This window comes from Stomoxys calcitrans, chromosome 3 (genome assembly GCF_963082655.1).
Source record: "Stomoxys calcitrans chromosome 3, idStoCalc2.1, whole genome shotgun sequence".
Lineage (NCBI taxonomy): Eukaryota > Metazoa > Arthropoda > Insecta > Diptera > Muscidae > Stomoxys > Stomoxys calcitrans.
In genome coordinates this window covers 60,720,047-60,730,372 of record NC_081554.1, presented here as the reverse complement: position 1 = coordinate 60,730,372, position 10,326 = coordinate 60,720,047, and the positions used below count along the sequence as shown (strand labels likewise).

The 10,326-nt window shown below is 40.9% G+C and overlaps 1 protein-coding gene across 3 annotated transcripts in view; it reads right to left on the bottom strand.

Moving 5' to 3' along the window:
* Positions 1 to 10,326, bottom strand: part of LOC106088598 (uncharacterized) — a 225,434-nt gene that overhangs the window by 137,418 nt on the left and 77,690 nt on the right. The gene's annotated exons all lie outside the window — the stretch shown is intronic.

Below are 10,326 nucleotides of genomic sequence, written 5' to 3'. Positions count from 1 at the left end.
ACAGGAGCGTGATTAGACCAATACTTACATACGCCTCAGTAGTTTGGTGGACTGATATGTAGAAAAAGTACAACAAAATGACCATACAACAGGTTCAGAGAAGAAGTTGTCTTGGCATAAGCGGAGCCATGGTGACCACGACCACTAGATCGGTTGCGAACTATACTTTGAACACAAATTAACATGGACAGACAGACGGACTGACAGACAGACGGACGGACGGACAGACGGACGGACAGCTGGACAGACAGACCGACAGACAGACGAACAGACAGACGGCTAGACGGACGGACGGACAGACGGCCAGAAGGACAGACGGACGGACACCTGGACAGACAGGCGGACGGACGGACAGACGGCCGAAAGGACAGACGGACGGACAGACGGCCGAAAGGACAGACGGACGGACAGACGGCCGAAAGGACAGACGGACGGACAAACCACTAGAGCACTGGAGACAATTCTAGATATCCGACCCATTGACAGATTAAGTGTGAGGCAGCCACTACGTCTATGAAACTTAAGGCGATAGGAGAATGGAGAAATGAGAATGGGAGCAGCTCATACCATCGCGGTATAATCATGGCAACGATAGGAAATCTGGAAGGAAGGGAAGAGATTTCCCATCGGATTCCTGAGACGACACTTGAGGTCGAGTGCGGGGTACTGCTGTCAGCGGCACAGTCTTAGACTGACGGAACCCTAGTATTGCCATCTGGAAGATCATGTTACACGGATGGATCAAAGCTAGAGGACAGAGTGGGCCTGGTGGTCTACATTGAGAACCCAGGGACTGAGATCTGTTGTAGACTGCCTGAACATAATACGGTCATGCAGGCGGAGATCCAGGCGATCACGATAGCGTGCATTCAATGTGGTGCTAACACGACGACGTCGAGTGGGAACATTTTTACGGACATTAAAATGGCCATAATAGCAACCAGGACGGTAAGATCACGAACAATCTTGGAATATAAGAAGTAGATTAACGCTTACTCTGAGGATGATACAATCCGTATGGTTTGGGTGCAGTGCCATAACGGAATAAGTGGGAATGAGAGGGCAGACGATTTGGCGGTGAAGGCCAGAAGACTGCCATCAATAAACTTGGTTAACCCCAAGCCTTTCGGGTCGACGCAGTCCGAGTCAAGGGCGTGGGTGACGAATGCGCATGTAAAACTGTGGAATAGCAAAACAGTCGGTAGGACGGGTCTACATTGAGAACCCACGGGCAGAAATCTGTTGTAGACTGCCTGACCATAATACGGTCATGCAGGCGGAGATCTGAGCAATCATGGAATGCAGTGGGGTGGGGTGGTGTGGTACTAAGACCACGACGTCAAGTGGGAACATTTTTACGGACAGTAAAATGGCCATAAGGACAATAACAACCAGGACGGTAAGATCACGAACAAAATCGGTGCAGCAAGTGATAGGATGTGTTGAGCATGTGGGGAAGATAATGAGAGGTTGGAGCATTTCCTATGTCATTGTCTGGCTTTCGCGGCAAAAGTAACACGGTAAGTAAGTAACACGGAATTCCTAACTTAGATTTTCTTTTTTGCGGTTACTTTTTTAGTATTTAGAGCGCACAATAAGCCGATTACTGTGTACGGGCTGAATCTTGGATACCCACCACCATGGATTCCGTTAATACTTAATACCTTATTAACTCAGTTTGTATTTGAATTATTTTGTAACAATCAACTCGGGATTTGATTGCCGCATCTATGGTCTTTCATATGGGGGTATCGGTATTTAAATGGGCTATATCAGTTATAGGCCGAATACGTATCTGCTTTGCATGGATGCTGAAAGAAATATTTGTGCCAATTTTCATCCAAACCGGATGAAAATTGAGGTCTCTAGGGACTACAGAAGTCAAATCCCAGGATCGGTTTATATGGAGGCTATATCAGTTTATATACCCATTCGAATCATAAGCGAAATTGGGCAAACATTCAGCCAAATGGGATAAAAATTGAGCCCTCTAGGGGATCCAGAAGTCAAAACTTGTAATCGTATCATACTCGGCATGGATCATACTCGGCATGGTTGTTGGAAGTCGAAAAGGAAGACTTTGTGCCAAGTTTCGGATGAAAATTGAGTCTTCTAGGGGCCCAAGAAGCCAAATCTAGGGATCGGTATATATGGGCGCAATATAAGTTTAAAGATCGACTCAGATCATACTTGGCATGAATGTTGGAAGTCGAAACAGGAGTCATTGGGCCAAATTCCAGGTAAGTCGGATGAAAATCAAGAACTCTGGAAGCTCAAGAAATCAAAACTGGGGATGGGTTATGTGGGGGCTATATCAGTCTATAGACCGATTCAAGTCAGAACAGAAGTCTTTGCGCTAAATTTCAGCCTGATAGGATGCGTCTAGGTACCCAAAAATTCAAAATTGGGGATCGTTTGTATGGGAGCTTTATGTAAATCTGAACCGAAAAGATCTATTTGCAATCCCCAACGATAACAAGCGGATATCTTTATTTGTTCCGCCGCGATCGTGATTTTCCCAGACAGACAGAGGGACGGACGGACATGGCTTGATCGACTTTGAATATCAGGACGATCAAAAATATATGTATATACTTTATGGTGTTACAAAGGAATGATTAGAGGTGTTACAAAAGGAATGATTAGAAAAGTATACCCCTAATCCTATTCCTGAACTCCTGACTTAAATTGTTTTTTTCGAGATTACTTTTTATTATTTGGAGCCCACTACAAGCCTATTTCTGACTTAGATGTATGTCCATAATGACATGGCGCCGATTAATATCCGCACCCTTTTTTCTACCTAACCTAACGCAAATTTCGATTTTGTGGGGTTTTTTTTGTCCACACAAATTGATCCACCCTAGTGTGTCTGCCTACATTGATGTAAACATGTCAGGAATATGTAACTGATTTTCATAATGTCGTAGGAGTGTCTATGAAATCTAAGTAGGGGATGGGCGTTGTGCGTGTATTAGAACTTTTAGTTTATTATCCTGCTCTCTTGATTACCTTAGACATTCATGATCTATTAAAAGTATGGGACAAATTTACCAACGATGTCAATTCATGTTATGTGGTTAAGGTAATTCCAGCTTTTAAAGTAGAATATGTCCTTTCCCGGTCGTGTTAGGAAAGGGTAACAGAAAGAAAGTACAGCAGAGGGCTAGGAGGGTTCGAAATGGAGCAACTGAGACCATCTTAAATCGGTCCAAGTAAAGAGAAGTTCCGGTACCAAGATCTGTGGAGAATTTTAAGTCACAAAAGCGAGAATGTCATGGATCCTTTGGCAAAATCTCTAGTTGTGGCAAGAAGAGCAAAGAAAACATCCCGGGTGAGATTCTGTGGAGTATTAGGTGACTATATTGAGCCACCTAAAAAATGCTAATTTTGCCCATGAACATTCCACCAAGGAATAGGGACAAACTTCTCTCATATCAATGAGTGCAGTGCAGAATATTTGTCAGGCATACTAGACATTCCAGGAACTCACACCCATTTGTAATTGGTTGGCCAGTGAACCGCACAATGCATTAAAGAGAGAATTCTTATTTCGCCCGAAACGTTCGTATGTGGAATCGACTTCCGGCTAATGTTGTTCCCACCCACTTTGACATCCAGAGATTTAAGACAAATGTCAATAAACATTTCGCCCTTTATTCGAGTCTTACAAGATCCAGTCAACGTAGCCAGATTTTCTCTAAACAAATCATATAACTATCTCCTGAATTTGACGTACAGAACTAAAGCAACTTCATCTGGCAACAAATATTCGCAAAAATTGGCGATATGCTCATTTATTTATCGATATATAAAAATTTTCGCAAAGGAAGATCTAATGACAGTTTCTTCCCCAAAACAACGGTAAATATATAGGCAGCCGGTTGGCAGCTATAATGCCGTAAAAGCTTACTTATTATGAACTGGTATTTAAGAAATTTTCCAAGATTCTCAGTGTACTTGTAAAATATTCAGAAAATCTACTCTGATTTATATGATTTTTTTTCCAAAAGTTTTAAAACTTCCTCTTCTTTGCGGACTTTTATTCATTCGAAAAATTTTTAATAAATATTTGCGACTTTTTTCGAGAAAACTAGCTTTTTTGCGACCTTTTTCAAAAGACTTTAAGTTTTGTGCGATCTTCTCAAAACCCTCAACGGTAACCCTTCGCTTAAAATACCTTTTGAATGTTCGAATATTCCAATAATGTTTATCTAATACCATATTAACGTAGTCTGCAGTTTCAATGCATCACATATTCCCATTTAATTATTATATGGAACTCTGTTCGAAGAGGATGCCATCCAAACTACTGGTCGTGGTAACTAGGCAAGTGTGTAGAGAAATGTGTGAGGTTCACATGGTTTATTCACATGTGTATTAATGTGCGAGGGTATGGTAAAAAGTTTCTAAATAACTACTTGGGCAAGGTTGGGGTTCGCTCATCTGCGCATATAAAGAAGCAAGCAATCGGATGTGCACTCTCTGTAATGCAAGTGCCGAGTATGATTCGAATCTGGTTTTCAACAGATATAGCCCACATATAAACCCATTCATAGTTTTGACTTCCTGGAAGTCTAAATTTTTATCCAATTTGACAGTTAGGGTACGCTTAACTGGGCATATACCTAAGTAAGCAATCGGCTGTGCACTCTATGTAATAATGATGATGAGTATGATTCAAACCGGTCTTTCAACTGATATAGCCTACATATAAACGGATCCCCAGTTTTGACTTCCTAGAAGCTACAATTTTGATCCAATTTAGTTGAAATTTTGCACAATAACTTCTGCTATAAATCCCAGCATCTTTACGAGGTATGATTTGAATTGGTTTATGTACTGATATAGCCCCCATATAAAACGATTCCTGTATTTAATTTCTTGAAGCCTCAATTTATATGTGGTTTGGTTGAAATTTTGCGCAAAGACTTTTGTTCTGATTTCCAACATCCGAGCCAACTATGATCCCAATCGGCTTATATACTGATACTAGCTACTCCCTTAAATGTTTACGGTCCCCTTCCGACATGGTTCAAATATGAAAATACTTTATATTCGTATTTAACTCTCAAATACCTTTCATTGGAATTCCATAATTTTGAAATAGGGCTATGGTATAATTTTGAGATATGGTCCCGTTCGGTGCACATATCCATAATTTTGGGATGCGGCGAACCGCATGGGAATAGAACCCAAACTTTGGGAGGTACAAAGTCATGCATGGCCATGTATTGGGTTGCCCAAAAAGTAATTGCGGATTTTTTAAAATAAAGTAAATGGATTTTTAATAAAACTTAGAATGAACTTTAATCAAATATACTTCTTTACACTTTTTTCTAAAGCAAGCTAAAAGTAACAGCTGACAGAAGAAAGAATGCAATTACAGAGTCACAAGCTGTGAAAAAATTTGTCAACGCCGACTATATGAAAGATCCGCAATTACTTTTTGGGCATCCCATACATTCTCCCCAAAGAGGTGTCGCACTGCGGCACGCCATTCGGGCTTAGCTATCAATCAATCAATTTCCATCACACACATTTCGACTCAAATATGGATATCAAATTTGTGCTGCACTTCCAAATCCCTTTAATTTGAGCCCCATATTGCCATAGTTGGAAAAAAATTTTAGTTTAGGGGGTACTTTAGGGTGTACCCAAAACACTTGGCTCCAAAATTAGATATCAAATTAGTTTTCTACTCACAAATACTTTTCAATTGAGTCCCATATTGTCATAATGGGTCAATTAACCTATTTGACGTATTTTTAGGAGGAAAAGCACCACCTAGACGTCCCATATAGCAATGGCTTCTATGCCCATTTAGGAGTATTTGGGGGTGGATTTATGCCATATTTGTAATCTACCGCCGAATACATTTGAGTCCCATATTGGAATAAACTTCGAATATATCTGTTTAGAGGATTTTTGGGTTTGGGGCGACCCGCTGAGTACTTGGACCCAAATTTTAGTACTATATTCGTTTTATAGTCTCCAATACATTTCATTTGATACCCTTCTTGTGCCCATCGGACCACTTTTGATTAAGGGTGGCGTTTTTGGGGTAAGGAGAAAGGTCCGCGCCCATGCGACATCTAAAAATTATATAGCCTAACCTAAACCTGGAGGCCACCGTAGCGCAGAGGTTAGCATGTCCGCCTATGACGCTGAACGCCTAGGTTCGAATCCTGGCGATACCATCAGAAAATATTTTAAGCGGTGGTTTTCCCCTCCTAGTGCTGGCAACATTTGTGAGGTACTATGCCATGTAAAACTTCTCTCCAAGGAGGTGACCCCCTATGCTTCGACATGAATTTGTATGCCAGATTCGTTATCTACTCCCGCATACTTTTCATTTGATACCCATATTGTCCTCTTTTGATTTTGGGTGATGTTTTTGGGGTAACAGTTGAGGTCCGCCCCCTTCCGATATCAATTACTTATAAAGCCTATTCCTTCTTCCCGGCCATATTCGTAATCATCTCCCGAATACCTTTAATTTGAGTCCCATATTGTCATGACCGTCAAATAAACCTATTTTAAGGGGGTTTGGGGCTGGGACGGCACCCCAGGTACTTGGACTCAACTTTTATTATGAAATTCGTACTCTACTCTTGAATACCTTTTATTTGAATCCCATATGGTCCTGATCGGTCCACTTTTATTTTTGGGTAGTACTTTTCGGGGTAAGGTGGAGGGACCCCGCTCGACATTCGTTCCATATAGACCGACCTCTCGATTTAAGGTCTTACGCTCATAAAAGGCCATTTTATAAATTGATTTTGCTGATATTGTGAACAGTTTGTTGTAATAACCCCTCGACATTTGTGCCGACTATGGTTCAGATCGGACCATATTTAGACATAGCTGCCATATAGACCGATCTTTCGATCTTGTGGTCTTGTGCCCATAAAAGGATAATTTCGGTGAAATTTGATACAGTGAGTTGTGTAAGACCTCTCGACATTCGTGCCGACTATAATACAGATGGGACCACATTTTGATTTAGCTGCCTCATAGACCGATCTTGACATATGAGGCCTAAAGTCAATAAAAGGAGTATTTATTACCCGATATCTTTGAAATTTGAAACAGTGCGTTGTTTTTGATGTTTCTGTATTCTTGCTGGATAGGGTCTAGATACTGCATACTGTGCTATAACTGCCATATAGACAGATTGCCTAAATAAATTTATTAGGTTCATCTTCCATCAGATATCGAAGAAATTTGGATAAGACAGTTCCGAGTGACTATCTGTCCTTCTGTTCGTTGTTTTATGCTGTACATTGAGTCGAAAATTAGTAGTCACACATGTTTTCTGTTCATAAGCTGTAAAATAGGCCAAATTGAATCATGTTTGGGTATAGTTCACCTATAAAGCGGGCCAACTGTTCTACTATTACTTTCACTTTTTGTGTGAAGGCCCTCATTTATATTACCACAAAACATGCATCAGCATATCCGTATGTAGTTGTCATACACACTCAGCCATACGAACCCCTGAATTATATCTCAAGGTATGCATTGCCTTCTTAGTTTACTCCTCAATAATTTAGTAATGTGAAAACTGCAAACAGCATTTTGAACATACTTGAACACATCGACATATCGATCCCCATTGAAATGAGCACTCACATATATTATTTTAATTAAAATGGGGAAATTCGTCAACAATTATTTGCACTCATACGTAAACAAAAGCCAAGAAAACATTTTGGGTTGCTAAAATTAAAAATGAATTAAGGTGATATTTTGGAGATTTTAGTTGGTAAATATGTCCGGTATGGTGGTATTTTTGGGAGTGATGTGGACCCCCATATATCAGATTCGTGCTCTAGTCTCAAATAACTTTCATTTGAACGACATATTGTTATTATTGGCGGGCTTTGGAGGTGGGGCGGCCCCCCCGGATTATCCCACCCTAAATAAAGATACCAAATTTCTGTTTTTGAGTTATTATAAACACACTAAATTTCGCTTAAATCACCCTACTCATCTCCAAGATCTGGCGTTTTTGAAAATAGGGAAAGGGGAGGGTCAGCCCAATAAAGTTTGGATGTTAGATCTATTTCATTCTCTTGGTTTTGGCGGTAAATTGGAGTAGCCAAACCCTTTGCCCCGAAAGTGGATATCAGATTCATACTCTACTCTCAAAAAGCACATTTGAGCTTAACACTGCTATCGTCGGTATATATGTGTGGTTAAAGAAGAGTTTATGAGGTGAGGTGTCCCTGAAACAGTCTCCATAAAACAGATTTCAGCCCCTTTTTGCCATAATATCACATAATCAGGCTATAGACCGATTCAGACCAGGCAAATCGGATAATAACTGCGACCTCTAGAGGCTCAAGAAGTCAAGATCCCAGATCGGTTTGATACAGTTGTTGAAAGTAAGAATACGACATGCAAAATTTCAGCCAAATCGGATAGTAATTGCGCCCTCTAGAGCCTCAAGAAGTCAAGACCCAAGATTGGTTTATATGACAGTGATATTAGTTAATGGACCGATTTGGACTATACTTGAAACAGTTGTTGGATATCATAACAAAACACGTTGTGCAAAATTTCATTCCAATCGGATAATAATTGCGCACTCTAGAGGCTCAAGAAGTCAAGACCCAAAATCGGCTTATATGGCAGCTATATCAAAACATGGACCGATTTGAACCATACTTTGCGCAGTTGTTGGAAGTGATACCAAAACACCACGTACAAAATTTCAGTCTAATCGGACCAGGATTGCGCCCTATAAAGACTCAAGAAGTCAAGACCCAAGATCGGTTTATATGGCAGCTATATCAAAACATGGACCGATATGGCCCATTTACAATACCAACCGACCTACACTAATATAATGTATTTGAGCATAATTTCAAGCGGCTAGCTTTACTCCTTCGAAAGTTAGCGTGCCTTCGACAGATAGACGGACGGACAGACAGACGGACGGACAGACAGACAGACGGACGGACAGACGGACGGACAGACGGACGAACATGGCTAGATCGACATTAAATGTCACGACGACCAAGAATATATACACTTTATGGGGTCCCAGACGAATATTTCGAGTAGTTACAATCAGAATGACGAAATTAGTATACCCCCATCCTATGGTGGAGGTTATAAAAAGTGTACTCTACTTCCAAGGACCTTTTTTTGCTGTTCTATTCTATGCTGATTGGACATCACATAATATTTTTAATTCCTTTTTTTGGGTAGGATACGGGGAGGGAGTATGCCTTCTGTCACATTCTTTCATTTGAGTACAATACATTCTTTATCGTCCTTTATGAGAGATTGGTGTTGTTTTTATTGGGAGGAGATGATCGGACACGCTGACTCTAAGACCCAAAATGCAAATTATTTGAGTCCTTTATTGTCGCAATCTACATGCCCTGCTAGACGACAGGACGTGACCGAGATACTCGAATCCTTATTTCAATATTAAATTCGAACCCTACTGACATAGACCTTTCATAATGGTCTAAAATGTCCACTTGCGACGGTTTTGCTCTTGGGGCGGCCCCCTTGGTAATTGTACCCAATTTTTAGTATTTGATAATCATATTCGTACTCTACTCTCGAATAACCTTCATTGGAGTCCCATATTGTCCCGGTCGGTCCACTTTTGATTTTGATCGGCACTTTTGATGCGGTTTTGGGCTTGGGGTGGCGCCCTTGGCACTTGGATTTTTGACATCCTATTGGTATTCTACTCCCAAATACCATTCATTAGAGTCCCATATGGTCCCGATCGGTCAACTTTGATTTTGGGAGGTTTTGGGCTTGGGACGGCTCTCTATATATTTGGATCCAATTTTAAATATCATTTTCAAACTCTACTCTGGAATACATTTGATTGGGGTCCTATATTGTCCCGATCGGTCCTCTTTTTATTTTTGGCGGTACTCTTGGGGACGCTCCAGGTATTTGGATCCAATTTTGGACACCATATTCGTATTTTGCTCCCGAAAGCCTTTCATTTAAATCCCATATTTTCCCGCTACTTATGGGATGGTTTTGGGCCTGGGCGGTACTTGGACTCAATTTTCAATACCATATTCATATTTAACTCCCAAATACCTTTCATTTGAGTCCCATATTGTCCCGATCGGTCCACTTTTGATTTTGGACGCTACTTATGGGATGGTTTTGGGCCTGGGGTTGCCCTCTAGGTACTTGGACCCAATTTTTAACACTATATTCACATTTAACTCCCAAATACCTTTCATTTGAGTCCCATACTGTCCCAATCGGTGAATATGCCCTGCTGAAGGTTTTGGGGGGTGGGGAGGCCCCTCGGACACCAAGAAATACAATTTTTTG